Source organism: Pelodiscus sinensis, chromosome 5 (genome assembly GCF_049634645.1).
Source record: "Pelodiscus sinensis isolate JC-2024 chromosome 5, ASM4963464v1, whole genome shotgun sequence".
Taxonomy (NCBI): domain Eukaryota; kingdom Metazoa; phylum Chordata; order Testudines; family Trionychidae; genus Pelodiscus; species Pelodiscus sinensis.
In genome coordinates, this window is record NC_134715.1 from 38,331,728 (window position 1) to 38,348,330 (window position 16,603).

The 16,603-nt window shown below is 40.5% G+C and overlaps 1 long non-coding RNA gene across 2 annotated transcripts in view; it reads right to left on the reverse strand.

Annotated features, from left to right (window-relative positions):
* Positions 1–592: 592 nt before the first annotated feature.
* The window catches only part of LOC142829575 (uncharacterized), a 294,677-nt gene continuing 278,666 nt past the window's right edge, over positions 593–16,603 (reverse strand). Inside the window, exons 4-5 of one of the 2 annotated variants that reach the window (XR_012904107.1) lie at positions 1,609–1,708; positions 593–820 (exon numbers count right to left, since the gene is read on the reverse strand). This is a non-coding gene — a long non-coding RNA (uncharacterized LOC142829575). The remainder of the gene's footprint in view (positions 821–1,608; positions 1,709–16,603) is intronic. The other variant, XR_012904104.1, reaches the window with a different exon arrangement.

Below are 16,603 nucleotides of genomic sequence, written 5' to 3' on the forward strand. Positions count from 1 at the left end.
GTGACTGGTTGCTTAAGGATTGTTCGTACAATGCACTCCTGTCTTTCATCCAGGTGACCCTTTCTTTGTTCCTAGATTGGGTCAGCAGTTGAATGTAAAATAATCCACATTAACCACTGTACAGAAGATGCAGTTTATAGGAGCATATCGGGACTCATTGGTAGCCAAAGCCTAGTTTCCGTAAACAGATTTGTAACCTTGTCAGGTCTGGTTCAGGGAAGCCCCTGAGACACAATAGGGAACTGTCTTCAGCACCTGGGACCCACAGCATCTTAGCATCTTTGTGACCAAATACAAAAAGTCAGGTCTCTGCTGCTTCCAGGGTTGGCTCAGAACAACTTATTTTCCAGACAGACTTACCTTGGACAGACGAATGACTGCTTCCCTACAAGTGAGGTGCTCCTGAGCCTGGTGGAAGGATCAGCTCAATGTCTGTGCAGGCACTTTTTTTGTTGCTCAATCCCACAAGTGGCTTTAACAGCACATGCAACAGGAATAGGGAACACTATGACTCAGAGTAGATGGGCAATTCAAGAAACCAGTCTTCACATCAATCTATTGGAACTCAGGGCTGTTAGGAATGCTTACCTTCATGTTCTACCCCTCATTAGGGGCACATCAGTCAGGGTCACGACAGCCAATGATTTCTCCATGTCAACAAACAGGGAAGAGCAAAATCAGTCGGTCTGTGCACTGAAGCCATGAAACTATAGAATTGGCACACAGCTCATCAGATCCAAATATGAACAGTCTACCTTCCACGTATTCAGAACACTGCAACCGATGTCCTCAGTAGACACTTCTCTTGGGATTACAGGAGCTAGACACCCAAGTTCAAACAAACAAACAAACGATTTCACAGGAGCTAGACACCCAAGTTCTCCACAGTATATTCCTAAAATAGGGACTACAAGAGCAGGATCTCATTGCCACCTGCAATAACAGGAAGTGTTTGCCTTTTTTCCCCTCCAGACGGGGTCTGAATACCACTCCTTGGGAAATGCCTTTCTTTTACCTGGGAAGCAAGGTCTGCTCTATTCTTTTCCTACAGTGTCACTGATACCAAGGATGATGAATTAGATTCAATAGGAAAGAGCCAGAGTTATCCTTTATAGTGCCAACTTGGCTGAGATGAGCTTGATATTCTTATCTGCTTCAGCTATGTATTGAATTGTTGTTCATGATCCCGACCATTCCCCACTGCTTGTCACAGAATGCTGGTCGTGTTTTTCATCCTAACTTAGCAGTTCTTCACCTCAGGACTGACTCCTCAGTGGTTCACAAGGTTAGAATCTCCTGCTATTGTAACCCACACACCCAGTGGCTGTGGTCCACCGTTCCATGTAGTGGCACTTAGACCACTTACAGTGAGAGATAAGAACAAGTGAGCTCCACAGCCTAAGATGAGAGCCAGCTGTCTTTACAAGTCAAGCTGTTGAAACTCCTATGCTAAGTTCCAGAGGTCCCAAGTTCAAATCTAGCTGGTGGTGGTTACAAGTCAGAGCTTGTCCTGGATCTCAACTGGGTCCTGCTAGGTGTGTGGTGGTTACACTATGCAGAAATACAGCAGGTGATATGGGTTAATTTCTTCCTACTGTTGAATATTACCTGCAGAAGTAGAAGAGAAGAATTCTTCCACTGGTGGTGGTGTGGTTGTGTCCTGCCTTATTTGGTGCCACTTTCAGTCATCCTGGATTATCTGCTGAATCTAAAAAATTGAGATTATCAATTAGTTAAATGTAAGGTCCATTTGGGTTCAATATCAGCCTTTTATCCTCTGGCAGAGAAGAGACTGAGGGCAGTTTCCCTTTGTACCCCTGCATAGCTTCAATATCTGGTACAAGGAGACGCAGGGTGGGTGTATACATGGACTGAATGGACACTGCTAACTGAAAATCTCCATTCAAAAGTTTGAGATGCCTGCACATTTGAAGTGGAGAGCCATGGGGAACTTGAGTTGTAGAATCACAGTGACTGCATGAAGTGAGTAACTTCTTCATGAGAAAAAGTTAAAAAGAGCTGAGAAGAGACTAATAAAAATGGCATTATTATAGAAGTGTATAAAATAATAAAAACTATTTAGATTAATCAATGCTCCTATTTACACATCCCTCCAAAAGAGAGAAACAAGAGGACACCCAATGAAATGAAAGCACCTTAAAATTGATTTTTTTTCCTCTCCACCATGAACAATTTATGACACTGCCACAAGATGTTGCTGATGAATATTGGTGGCACTACATTGATTTCTGCAGAGTTTTGCCAATGTACACGAATAGAGAATTTGGGCCTTTGAAGAGTTTAGTAGAATTCAGAAAAGGTTTAGAACTTTTTGTGTGAATGTCCTCCACTAAAACACTAAGACTATGTGAGATTTTGCGCCACAGATATGCAAATGAGGCTAAGCATGGAATATCGCCGACCCTCATCTGCCTATCTAATGAGCCGCCATTTTTGTGGGAGAGGCTCTTGCACCAGAAGGAGCTGTCTACACTGCCCCTTCTTGCACAAGAAAATGCCTCTTGCGCAATGCTGTTATTCCTAAAAATAATCAGCGTAGTAGGATTGCGCAGCAGGGTTTTTCTTGCGCGAGTAGGGGCAGCGTAGACAGCTCCTTCTGGCGCAAGAGCCTCTTCTGCAAAAATGGTGGCTCATTAGATAGGCAAATGAGGGTCGGCAATATTCCACGCTTAGCCTCATTTGCATCTCTCTGGCACAAGATCACGCCAGTGTAGATATAGCCTAAGCATCTACACAGCATCCTTTGCTTGAAATAAGCTAGGCAATTTTCGCTATTTAAATTGCATAGCTTATTTCAATGCTATTTCAGAATAGTTTATTCCATAATTTGGTGCAGAAATTTTGAAATAACTCACTATTCAGAAATTTCCATTAAGCCTCGTGGAATGAGGGTTACTGGGATGTTGGAATAAGCCTCCTGTTATTTCAAAGTCTATTTCAAAATAACGGGGTGCTTCAATAGATGGGGAGTAGCTATTTTGGGATATTTCCAATATCCCAAAATAGCTCTGCAGTGTAGACGTACCCTAAGATAGAAATGTGCAAGGGATACCAATCCTTATGCTTGAGGACAGAAATCAAACTAACTAATTGGGATGAGAAAAACAGTTCCCCAAAAGGCACGCACTTGCTTCACTATCCAGTAAGGAGGTTGTGAAGAAGCAAAAATATAATGATGGAGTTTTTCTGGTTCTTCAAACATTAAAGAACATTAAAATAGTACATCTTCAAATATTGTCAGCCACTGATTCTATTATTTTCTTTGAGGAAGAAATCACGTTATACACTGAAGTTCGGATTTGATTATTTTTTACCTCATCTTGGTGCCCTTTGTGTCATCATAAATGTAACTAATAATGATGCATGCACTCTAATTTATTTGCACATAAAAGTCCATGACTATTTTGAAAAACAACTAAAATAATATAATTAAAACTAAAGCTCTATTGAAATACCCTAGGAGCCTTTGAACTAAACGAATATGGACTAGATGAAACCCCAAAATTTTTGGTGGGTTTCTTCTCTTTGCTTTAGATTCTTGAAACTATAGCATGATTAAGTGAAGACTTATTCAGTGTTTACCTAGTTTTCTTTTGGCATGACCAAGCCATTCATAGTCCAAATGCTTGTGTCTCTTTGATTTCAGTGGAGCTATAACAAATAACAGCTAATGATATGCCTCTTATTGTTTATTAATGTCCTCATAAAACAGATGTTATATGCAACATATGATTTGGATACTCTGTCTCCTGGGATAGTTATTTTAATAATTTTATATTTACATTTGCCATTTATATACATTTTAATTTGTATTTTTTATTTTAAATCTTCATGACTCTCTCTAAATTACTGGGGATTCAGAGTTTAGCTTTTCTTCAGAAATACAGGCAACTGAAAAATGTGCATTAGCAGAAAGTTAAATGGAGGGATGCCATTGGATATTAACTGTTTATCTTTGCATTATGATTGTAATTTGACATGATGTTATTTTTTAACTTTGTTGTGACTTACTGTCAGCCCCTAAAAACATTAGTGAATGGTGCCCAAGCCTTTTAATAATAATGAAAAAAAGCCTAGATTTGTTTGCCATTTCTCTAATCTGTTGCTAATAAACTTGAAAGAACACAGCCCTGTCTAATAAACACATCAAACTAATGGGGAGTAAAGTAGTTCAGAAGAGTGTTTGTTGTTTGGTGTTTAGATCTCAGTCAAAATTAATCAACAATGGATGGGGCCTGCTGTATTTATTAGCAACACAAATCCCTGTGATTCAGTGCCAGGTCCTTTGACTCATTCCAGTGCATGCTGGCAGGGGTACAGGACTGATAAATACTTACATCCTTATGACTGAAAAAGATGGGGGAGGGGAGAGGAAAGGAGGAGAAGTTGGGGGGAAGGGAATACAGCCGAGAAAACAGACCACACGACTGTAATGAATTCCCTGAGAGCCATTTTGAATTTCTCTCTATACAGCCAGACTGTGAATGGGAAGTAATTGATTCAGGAACAGTAGAGGCTTTTTTCTTTGTGAAACCTTCAGCTTTGCAGATGGCTAGCCTGAATAATCCTGCATGGTTTTGTTCTCTCTTCCCCTTTCGACTACTACCTCCCCGCCTTAACTTTCACTCCTCCTCATCCCCTCCCCCACATTTGTTTTTTAAAGGCCTTGCTTGTAGCAGTGAGGACTGCTGGAGACAGGGCATATATAGCATGTGCTTTCAGGGGCATCACTAGAAATGCATGTGCAGCTTTCTAACAAGTTCTATTCCAAGGTAACTAAAGTGATGACATTTTAAAAGCTTGGTGTTTAATTCTAGATCTAGAGTTTAAGGCTCATTTTTGGAGGAGAAATAAATCCAGTTATCAGCATAAAAATGCTTCCCTTGAATGAAATGAACATCTCCCTCTGAAGTGCTGTGATTAGAGCTGGTAGAAATATCTGTTCAATGAGAAACTACCAACAATAACAACAACAAAAAGTTTAGAAGTAATAGCAATGTTTTGCTTTCAAAAGTTTGAAACCAAGTTGAGCCCAGAAGTCTAAGTTCTGTTGCTTCTAAGTCTGCCATGGCTTCCAAGGTTTCTAGGTCCCCGCTCCCTCTTGACCCTAGCAGACTGATAGTGGAATTCAGAGTCTCGGTGCCCTGGAAGCCAGTGCTCAATCAGGAGACTAAGAGTTTGGGAATCAAGGTATTCAGAGTCCTTGATCTGCAGCAGTGTGCCTGGAAACCCCCGAGAGAGTCCTGGCTTGAGCCTCCTGTGTTGCAGCCTATGAATTAAGAACTGCTAGCATCTTAATACCAAATTAAATAAAATGTGGAAACACTTTTGAGAGAAATAATGGGTGTAATTTGGACTCTAGCAATTGTGTCATGTGGTAGGCTTGCCAGATAGCTTCACAAAAAAGCCCGTACACAGCAGGGGAGAAATTGGTTGAGCAAAAAAAAAAAAAAGACACCGTGCCTTTAAATTCTCGCACGCTCCCTCCGCTAGACACGGCAGGGAAAAAATGGCTCTGCTGGCCTTCCGTCCAAAAGAAACAGAAAACCGGGCGAAAACCGGACACCTGACAGTCCTATTGTGTGGGGAGACTGGAGTGAACAGAACATCAAATAACCAATAGCCAAGTGTTTTAAATGATTTTTTTTCTTATTGTCATGTCGGAACCATTCTTTTCACACAAACTCATATATTTTTCATTGTGTTTCACTGATAAATGTCATGGTGGAGTCGATGCCTGGGAAGGGTAATAATTTCAATTTAGGAAGCATAAAAATGAGGTGGTTATTCAGAATATAAATTTAAATTAAAAGCCCAACAACCTGCCAGTACGAACTCCCACAATTATTTTTTTAAATCTTTCCAAATAAAGATTTCCCTCCTATACATATGAAAACACTCGCTACCTACACAAACCTGTCTAGGAGGCTAGTGGGTAGAATTACTCACAGCAGTAATTTTTGTCCCACACTTGCCATTCAGGGAGAGAGGCAGCAAATTTCTGCATTGCAGCAAGTTTTGGTAATCTTCCTTTCTCTGTTTAGTTCTGCTGTTTACTACTGTCTATTTTTCCACAGAGAGGCAAGATGCGTGAAGTAATATCTTTAATTGGACCAATTTCTGTTTTGTGAGAGAGACAAGCTTTTGCGCTTACACTTTCCTCTATATTGCTTTAACAGCAGGGCTGAGGGACTGATGTGTAGTGGATAACTTATTCAGTGCACCAGAATTCTTTCCATTAGTGACTTGTCAAGCAATTTACAGCTTCTGCAAAGTATTCATTCAAAAGTATTGTTCAACATTATTCAGCAAATAACCTTGTTGAGTAATTCTTGGTATGTAAGTTGCTCAAGAATTGTATGTTGTGAGTAACTGTATTCATGAGCTGATGTTTCATCTGATTTTGATAAAACAAATAGGCAAAGATGTTCATATGTGAATGCCAAACCTTAGGCACTCTTGAAATTTTGGCTGTGCTTCATATGGTATAGTTTCTTGATTAGCTGCTCCTCCTAGATGCTTCCCGCCTGAACTATTTGCACTAACAGCATTAAATATGGCTCTAGGGGGGCATATTCATTTACGAATTGCTTCGAATTATTTTGTATACAACATGGAAAACTGCAGCAGAAATCAGCAAAGATGCCAAGGATATATGGATGGTAGCATGCAAAAGAAAATATGTTAGACTTGTTCCTCAGACAATTCCCTTATCTAAGCTAGACCACCTTTATTTATTTCAGAGGCAACACTTTATTGTCCTGGGTAAGAATCAATAGGTGAAAACTGCCATGCAATGAGATGAACAACCTCAGCCTGGGAAAGACAAAACAGTGGAATGTCAACCACTGCAGTAAATGGTTCAAGAGGCAGCATGAATAACTAAACTGGAATGGTTACTCTGGAATATTAGGTTATGTCTACTAGCGTTATTTCGAAATAACTTAGTCCACGTCTACGCAGCAGGCAGTTATTGTGAAATAATGTTGAAATACCATCAAGCTGGAGGTCTTCTTACTCCAACTTCTGTAACCCTCATTGTATGAGGAGTAAGGGAAGTTGGAGGAAGAGTGCTCTATTTCGAAATAAGTGCCTAGACGCTCCAATTTCAAAATAAGCTATATCGAAATAAGCTACGCAATTGACGTAGCTCAATTTGCATAGCTTATTTCGAGTTATGCCCTGCTGTGTAGACGTGCCCTCACTGATAATAAGACAACTTAGTGGAGTAGGGGCGGGCTAAGAGTTATTTAGTTCTCTTCCTGGTTCTGTCACTAGTTTGCCAAGAGACGTTATGCATGCCGCCTAAGCCCTTAATTTTACCATCTGAAGGATAACATGTTCACCTCCTTCCCTTTCTTACTGTGAAGTTGTGAAAATTACATAAAGCATTATTGACCTGATGCTGTGGGGTGCGATGAGCACTCCTATGAGATGCTGAGCATCTTTCACTTGAAATGAGAATCAAGACCCTTCAACACTTTGCAGTACTGAGCTCTGTATAAGTTCTAGGTTTCCTTACCATTAAACAACTGGCACGCAGCAGTATAGCATCAGATATAAGATTTCATGTAGGGAAATCATAGCTATGTTTAATAACATCAAGCTGTAACTAAGGCATTTTAAGCAATTTTAAAAGGACGCAAAGTTCCATATTTCTTCTGAAACGGTATGCCAACACAAACATATAATACAAGCTTATGAAGCCACATTCCCTTGATTCCTCATGCTCCCTTGGGTATTACATCAGCTGTATCAGGGGAATACACAACCCTGGATTAGAGGTTTTGGCAGGTGACAGCAAAGAGTGTTTAAAATATACGTTTGAAGTAGTTTGCTTGGATATGTGCACACTAAGTATATCAAGAGTACCTAATGTATATACGGATAAGTAACTCTTCTAAACATGTAAAAACTAACATCCCAGCATAACGTATGAAATGCAATTCACCTGCAGCAAATCAATCCCCTTCCGAGCTCAAATGTATATGATAATCATGTATGTGTGATATATACTGTTAATAATGCGGATTGAAGGAAAGGAATCTCATTTAGTGGTTAGATCAGCCTAAAAAATTGCCCTGAAAATTTATCAGCCTGGACATACAATCTGATTTTTAGTTTATTCATGATCAGCAAACAACATAATAAAGATATTTTACTCGTCTGTCAAAATAAATTACTCATCTTGGGCAAGGGAAGCAGTAGACAGCTCCAAGGCTGGGAATGATTATTATAGGATTAGAAGTCAGGACTTCTGGGTTCCTTTCCCAGTTTTTCTAATAAATTGTCATCTGACAATGGGCAAGTCACTAACCTCACTGTGTCTCCGTTTCCTCTTCTGTAAAATGGAGACAGCAATACCTACCTACCTGCCTCACAGTAAAGTTGGGATCCTCAAATATAAGTCTCCCATATAAATGAACAGGTCGGTCTATCTCCACAAATCATTTTTATTTCAAAAACACCTTTAAGAAATACAAAATTTCTTTTCATGAGTACCATGCACATCTCTTAGCTTTGTCAGTGACAAAATAGAAATTCAGTTATTAGCCTCCAACGTTATTGACTGAAGATAGTTGTGTGTGTGTGTGTGTGTGTGTGTGTGTGTGTGTGTGTGTGTGTGTGTGTGTGTGTGTGTGTGTGTGTGTGTGTGTGTGAGAGAGAGAGAGAAAAAAAAAAAAAGCTTCGGAAGGAATTTAAGAGATGTGCTGTTCGCAGGTGGGTGGTCTCCCTGAAGATATTTTCCTTTTCTAGTCATCTTGCTACTGTGTGACCTTGTTTTCTGCAGCTTAATAATTAAACTAGCAACAGAATCCACTCCCACTTCCCTTTGATGTGTCACCAGCTTGGCCCCTTTAAAAGGTGTTTCTAGACAGGTTAGGTTTTTTTCCTCTTCATGTTTATTTCAGGTGTGATCAAGGAAAAAAGATACACTGCACTTAAACGAAACTGGCAAAGTTTGGGGTTTGGCCAAAGCAAGTTGTTGTCATGGGGAAATTTCAGAATGGTTTAAGCAAAAGAAATACTTTAGAAAAGTTTATTAGAGAGAATTTTGTACAGAGACCACAAATAGTGAAGATAAAATGATAACCACAGAGTTAAACTAAAGAGAGAAACTGCTTTTCTGGGATAGGACCCTTTCACTTTAGCTTTATTTGTTTAAATTAAGCTAGATTGATAGTGAGCAAACGTTGTGCCCTGCTGCTGATTATTCAGTGGTCTGTCTGAAATGAATTTGACAGTTTCAGTACATTTCATGCTGGACAGGTGTCTGTGACAGAGCCCCCCTGCCATCTGAACATCTATGGCCCCTTTGTCAGCTGTCTCACTAGAGATGCCAAGAACTGTGGAGAAGTCTAAATGGAACAACCTTAACTGCTAGAGTCAGTCCTTCCAGGCAGAACAGGAAATCTGCTGTGCCTCTGTCCATGCCATGCCTATTCTGTGGAGAAGTGTAAGACCTCCATTATGAATCTGAGCTTACTGCTGGTCTCCCCCCTCTCCTGAAATTTCTCTGTTGCCTTCCCTTGGACATTGCTTTCTTTATTTTATACTCCCCTCTTCTCCTTTCCCTGGGTTTTGCTATGTTGCAGTCCCTTGAAAGTTTTACCTGTATAAGGATGGAACCCACTAACTTGTATTTTCTCAGCACTCAAAGGAGAGAACAAGGAGCTGAACATCCTGGCGAAGAGTTTAGTCCCACTCCAGCTCAGCCTAGAGTCTGTAGAATGGTGAGTGTCTTTGAGCCTCTCCTCCCTGCTCACCTAACTAATAGCGTGGGAGGACTGTACAGGCTGGTTAGCAAGGAATTCAATGGTCTCTGCTCTTGATTTTAGTCAAGTGCTGGGTTCTGAGCTTCTTAGGATCCACTAACAAGGTGAAAGCATTGTGTAGGAGTAAAATGAGCGGCCTGTTCTGTAGACATTCAGGTGTCTGTGCCGCTGACAGCAAGATACCAGCCAGGATATTTACACATCCCTCACCACATCTCATTCAGGACATGTCAACCTCTCACAATCCCCTTTAATTCCCAGGGTCTTTTCTCCTTGACTGCACTCCCCTTGCACTATTTGGAAATCTCCTTCATGGACCCAGAACGGCTGGAACTCTCTCCTTCGCAATCAGATCAATGCTTTATGAAAATGTCAGAGTTTGCAGTGCACTCTGAAGCATATATACTTCAGGAATGTATTATAGTGAGATCAAGCTGAAGCAGGACCTACAGTAATGAGACACAGTGTTGAATGTGCTTGGCCCAGCAACTCTCATTTTTTCCCCTGAGACCGGGGCTCTTGGCACAGTGAGTGACTCATTCAGTCCTTTTGGTTGTGCATGAGAACGAGAGACAAGGGCCTTTGGTTGTTCCAGGAGAACAAAGAAAGGCAGATTTTGAAGGCTGCCAGATCTTCCATTAAGGCTACAGGACAAAGCTTGTTAGGATGTGTGTTGTAATGGAAGAAAAAGAGTGAGGCCTAAAAGGCAATTTGTGTAAGCATATCAGACTTGAGTATGTATGAGAACCAAGCCCCTTTGCATATTACAGCTAACCCTTGTATTCACTCTGAGCCCATCCTTAGAATGTTCAGCTGGAAAGGGCCAGGAAAGTGAAGTATGAGTCAAGAATGGAATGATTTACATATTGCAATGCACACATCAAGAAGACTAATTTTATTTTTAAAGTGGGAGGAATGAATACAAGCAAAGATGGCAAAAGGGGCCTGACTCTCAGTGAACACGTCATGCACCACCACTTGGATAGATTCTATGGGGTTTACTCAGTACCCAGTGCGTTCAATACAAATTAATTCCATAGTCCTATGAATTTCCCACAGTCTCTTCCCATATATACAAGTGACTTTTCATGGCACACAAGAGCAGTACAAGAGCAGCTATACTAAAATGCAGGTGATATGAACATGGTGAGGTAAAAATAGCTATATTTACTAAATGTATAGGCGAATACAAACTGCATATACACATTGCTGCTTTGGCAGTGTAACTGTGGCTTCTGAAACACTGAAGGCTCATAAATTATTTAAAGGGATACTACCCAATTCCTTTACACGACAGTAATGTGGTACTCTGATCCTGCAGGTGCATCCATAAGGGCTGATCCTCCATGAGTTCAGGGATCTCCATACAGCCTCCTGGATCTACCTGGATGGATTCAGACTGGCAGGATTGAGACCTTATACTAGATAAATTAAAACACTGTGGAACTACTCTTGGGCTTGAAGTTAAGCTTTTCAGAATGGAGGCCTTGCTTTGAAAAGACCCTGGGATAGGATTATCTGTTTGGGGAGATGCTTAGCATGCTTGTAGGTGGTGGTAGAAATAATGTCATGACAGTTTCTGAGGATGCCTGTTCCTCCACTGCAAACCAAAAAAACTTACTGTTGTCCTCCATGTTCTTAAACACATTGAATGTAAAAAATATTAATGAACATTACGGCCAGCTACTTGCATTGCAGTAAACACGTATTTCTTTTTAATTTTTGGGTAGTCCAATCCCAAGCCCCATCCACAGGTATTGCTCCAGAGAGGTGTGCCATTGATGTCAATTAGGGCTGCAAGATTAGGATTTTATTTTGTCTTTCTCTACAAGTTGTTTTTTTTTTGTAAAATCAATATTAAAATGCTGTTAAAGAACAAAAGCAATGTTACTTCTTGCTAGGGTGATCAGAGGAAAGGAACTTGTGGGTTCCAGCAATAGGTGGAACGTATATGATGTGGCTTTCTACTGCATTGTGCTGCTGCCAGGGGAACGTAACTAAACAATGTCTTGTAGAATGTAATTGATTAAGGAAACATTTAACTTCCAGATATTCAAATTCTGCTGTCTGTTGTGAAAATCTGTTTTCTTTCCACCGTTGTCCTAGATAAATCCGTGCTATGCTGCTCCAGGCTGGACTGTTCAAGGTTGTTCAGTTTTCCCTTTGAATCCCACAAGGTATACATCTGCGTTACTCAGACACCAAATATTTACATTCATGTACATGATATAATTGTGGCCTCTGCTGTAGACTCTTTCTCGGGGTGAAATAAGCATGTCTCTTCTAATACTGCTAATGCTCACATATGCCAATGCTATATTTTCTATTAATTAAATGTTCTACATTCATATTTTGGCCAATGGTTGTGCCCCTTTAAGACAGCTAGATTGTAGGGAAGGAGTTGCAGACCATTTCTTATCCACTTGAGGAATTCCTCATGTACAGGGGAAAAAACCCTAAAAAAACTAAGTGAAGAAAGGGCTGGATCTGCTAGGTCTATGGGAACTATGGGTATGGGAAGCATGAGAGGCTCTACCTGGGCCAGAAGAGAGACAGAGACTGACCTTTGTCCTGGCAATTATGCAAAGCCCTTTGGAAGTCACTGAGGCAAGGACACAAGTTAAATAGTTTCTAGGGCTGTCTCAGCCTATGCCAGGGACCATATAGCCCCTACACAGGGGCTTAAATCCGAGGTCCCAGTTTATCCAACTTCTCTTGTTTCTGTCCTCACATAGGTTTCTAGGCTGTCCCCTAGTTCCTGTCCAAAATATACTTCTGCAGTGACCAGTCATACTCTCTTCCCCATAGCTTCAGTGGTATTACATGGTAAATAAAGAAAAAGTAGCAGGACTACCAGATGTGACACGTTGTGTGCTGGGCTCTGGCCAGCTGCATTCTACTTGGTGGTTTCCCAGAATGCTCTGCTCCTATTCCTGGGGATGCTGTGGAGGAGGGCACTATACCTGCATGAGCCCTGAAAGGAAGGTAGGGATTGGGGGAGAGGAGTGAGGTGATTAACTTATTTACAGTGAAGGTAAAGTTGTATACAATTATGGGAGGTAATTGTATACAAACCAGTCCATCCTCCTCTAGGCTGAATGAAAGTATTTTTCACATCATTTATTAATATCACGCAAAGGAAAGGGAGATTACTGAGAGAGAAACAGGGATCCAGTCTAGTCTTGAATACATGCTAAAAATTAAACAGACCTTAACAATAAAATAGATGCTGAACAAATTCTGACAAAGCACAGATGGTTTCTTAGGTGCTTTTGAAAATCTGTTCCACAATTATTTTTCAAAATCTTTGTATGTTAGTGTTGCATTGCATCAGATCCCAAGAAGAATTTTTTTTCAACACAGGAATGGTGTTCTTATCTGATACTATATCCCTTTTTTAGTTTCATGTGAATGTGGTATAAAGGATAGGAAGTTGATGCAGTGCACCAAAATTAAACAAAGGTAACAAATCAAATAAAGAGGGCAGACTCTGGGTAGAGTGACTGACAATGCAGCTCATCCTATGTTGTCAGAGTGCTCTGATGTAATCCTGAACACCTGACTGGGCTTCACAAATTGGTCAGGAACCTCATTTGACTGCCTGTAGGACTCTTAACTCTCTATCTGCTTCTGCTCAGCTGGAGATGCTGCACTATTCCATTAAGACCTGTACCTCTAGGTAAGGAAAGCCATTGTATAGGCTGATGCATGATAAGCTTCCCCCACACTGTTCAGCTGTCTAAGCATTTGCCCTCAGTCCGAAGGATAGTAGCAGAACACTATGCCAATGTCTCTCATTCTTCATCTGTGGTGTCCAAGCTCTTGAGCAGAAAGGGCCAAGCACTAAAATCCTATGGCTGGTTTTAGGGACATGGATGAATATTCAGAGTTGACTGGGCTGACTGCCAGTCTTTATTACCTACATTGGTGAACGGAGCAATGACAGTCCAGAAGCATGTGTGATCTGCCAAAATAGTGCAGCTATGTAAAAGAAAGACATTTCTCTGACTATAACACGCAGGATTCTGCTGTGTAGAAAAACTGGACATGTCATAAGCATGCTAAGTGTTTCAGCTAAATCAATTTTTTCATTGTATTTTAAAAAGCCAAGCAACCCTCACCTGTCATGAATTAACCTTCCTGATTAGAATGTAAGAAACCATGTGAATTGCAGCCCAGCTTTGTGTCAAGCTGTGGAATTCAGTGTGGCATAAACCTTCAGAATTCTGATCCTTGTGGGACTTGGCTACAATCAGCCAAACGTTCTATCAATCAGCAGGACCCCTGCATGGCATGGCATTAACCTTTACAATTCAGACTTGTGTGGGACTCTGCTATACTCAATCAGTCAGTCAAATCTGTCTGCACAGCCCCTCCACAGGGGGTACATCAACTTTTCTAACACCACTGACAAGCTGAATTGTGATCAGTCAATCAGTCCTATCATGCTGTACAACTGCTCCTCTTCTGCCCCTCTTGCCCTGAAAAAAAATCACCCTGCAATCAGTGTTATTTACAAATTGTTCAAAAATGACATTTCCCCCTTCTGTCAATTAACTGGCGCTATTTCTTTTTTTTATCAAAAGACTGATGAATGTTTTTAATCACAGTGTGTTTTGTGTGTGATTATCTAACAATTTGGCACAGATAGCTGTCTGCTATCAGGCCCAGCTCTGGAGTAACAAAATTACTATAGCTCATGATGGAATAAAATGGTTGGCAGAGCAAGTGTGTTTACATCATACCTGGCTCTAGTTAGATTCATGAATAGATTTGGACCTGTTTACTGTTCCCTTATGGTGTTTGCCCTACTAATAAAGTATATTATATGCAACCAGAATGACATACTGCATAAAAAAGACTGCACATAGACAAGAGCTGCAACCAAACTAAAAAGGTGTTTGAGACAATACAATATGTGCGGTTTGCACTGTATTGATGGAAGGAGGACATGTTAATATTTGTACATTGTCAGATCTATTAATTTTGACCTAAAATGTCAGAAGCAAACAGTGATTTTTTTAGTGATCATTTATATTGCTGGAACGTTTTTTCCTTTCTGAGTGTCTTTATGGGCAACACTTTTGTAATTGAGAAAATGTAATAATATTATGAAACAAGCTCCCGTTTTTGATTTTTTTGAAACATTTTTTTATATGACCAAAAAGAGAACCTTTCCCTCTTTACTGTCCCCATACCTTAGTAATAACAGAATAGCCTGGTTGATACTTCCATGTATGGGATGATGTCTTATTTCCATAAAGGGAGCCAGAAGTTTCGCTAATCAAGAATTCCAACTGGCCAGTCCAGCCAGCCTTATGGGATGTCATGTTTTCACATCTGTTGCTCAAAATAAATAAAATAAAAATTCAGCCTGGTTTGAGACAATCCCCTTACCTTATCATTTGTTTGGAACTTAAAAAGCCATGATGGAATTGCATTCTGATGTAAGATCATGGGATTTTCACAGTAGTGGAACATAGGAAAAGCTTTACTTTTTCCCCAAAGGTTTGCTCTTCTTGAAGACACTGGTCATTTATAAAAACAAGACAGAGTAAGTTTGAGGCAAGGTTACCTTATGTCTGCTCAGGTCATGTGGTTTGGTTTATTTTCCCACAGAATCGTTTTTGCTGTTACAGTCATAGTTGTATATCTGCCCCTATGGTGCTCCTAGATCAAAGATGCACCATGGGAATATCTTGGCAGCTATACAACCTGGGTGGATGTCGGAGTGTTCTGAGGGTACTGTGCACACATAGTAGCTTCAGCAACCCATGGGACAATGTTCTCTAGGCAACTTCGAGGACTGAAGACAGGCCAAACACTAATGAACACTCCAAGGGAGTTCTGTGTACTTCACATTGTGTTTGAACTGCTCCAAGAAGACAATTATGTCCTGAGCTAGTGCTCTGGTAGCGACCCAAACACTGTTAACTGATCATGCTAAGCACTAACTACACTGTGTGCAGACACAAACCATATTCAGAGACCACAGTAAAATGATTACAAACTGTTAAAAGTTGCAGTGTGGGCATGATAGAGAGGTCTGACTCTACTATTGAAATAAACACAAATTGCCCTTGACATCAACAGGAACAGGCTGAAGCACTAAGGGCCAGACTTATAAACATATTTAAGTGCCTAATGATGAAGATTGATGCTTGGTGGGATTTACAAAAATACAGGTGGAACCTCTTAGTCTGGCACCCTCAGGACCTCATTGGTGCCGAACCTGAGAATTTGCTGGACCACGGAAGGTCAGTATTATCTAGAAGCATTATCAACACTTCCACTGCTTACTGGGCTCTTAGACATTTAGGGTAAATTAGAAATAAATAACAGCACAGAACACTGAGATCCAGAATTGCTGGCTGTAAAAAAAACTTTATGGGACTGCAGGAAACTTGGCCATACCTGTGGTGAAAGGACATGCAGTTAGCTAAAATCATGCTGGGTCACAGGTGTTGCTGGACCAGAGTGTGCTGGACTAGAAAGGTTCAACCTGTACCTCACTGAGTTAGATGCCTACCTCCCATTGACTTGCCTAGGCATATTTGTAAATCCCACAAGGTACAGAGAATATACCTTTTGTAAATCTAGTGCTGAAAGCTGAGAGAGGGTTTTTAGTATCAATGATGCTTATAGGTTTTACTACATCCAGGCACTTTGTGCAGAGCTGTTGTTGCTTTACAATTTCTGTACAAAGACATTCACTGCGATCAATAAAATGGTAGAGAACACATTGGAAATTTCCATCTTTGAAGGGCTGGAGAGAATGAATTATTTAAAAGCCTAATCCTGCAAGT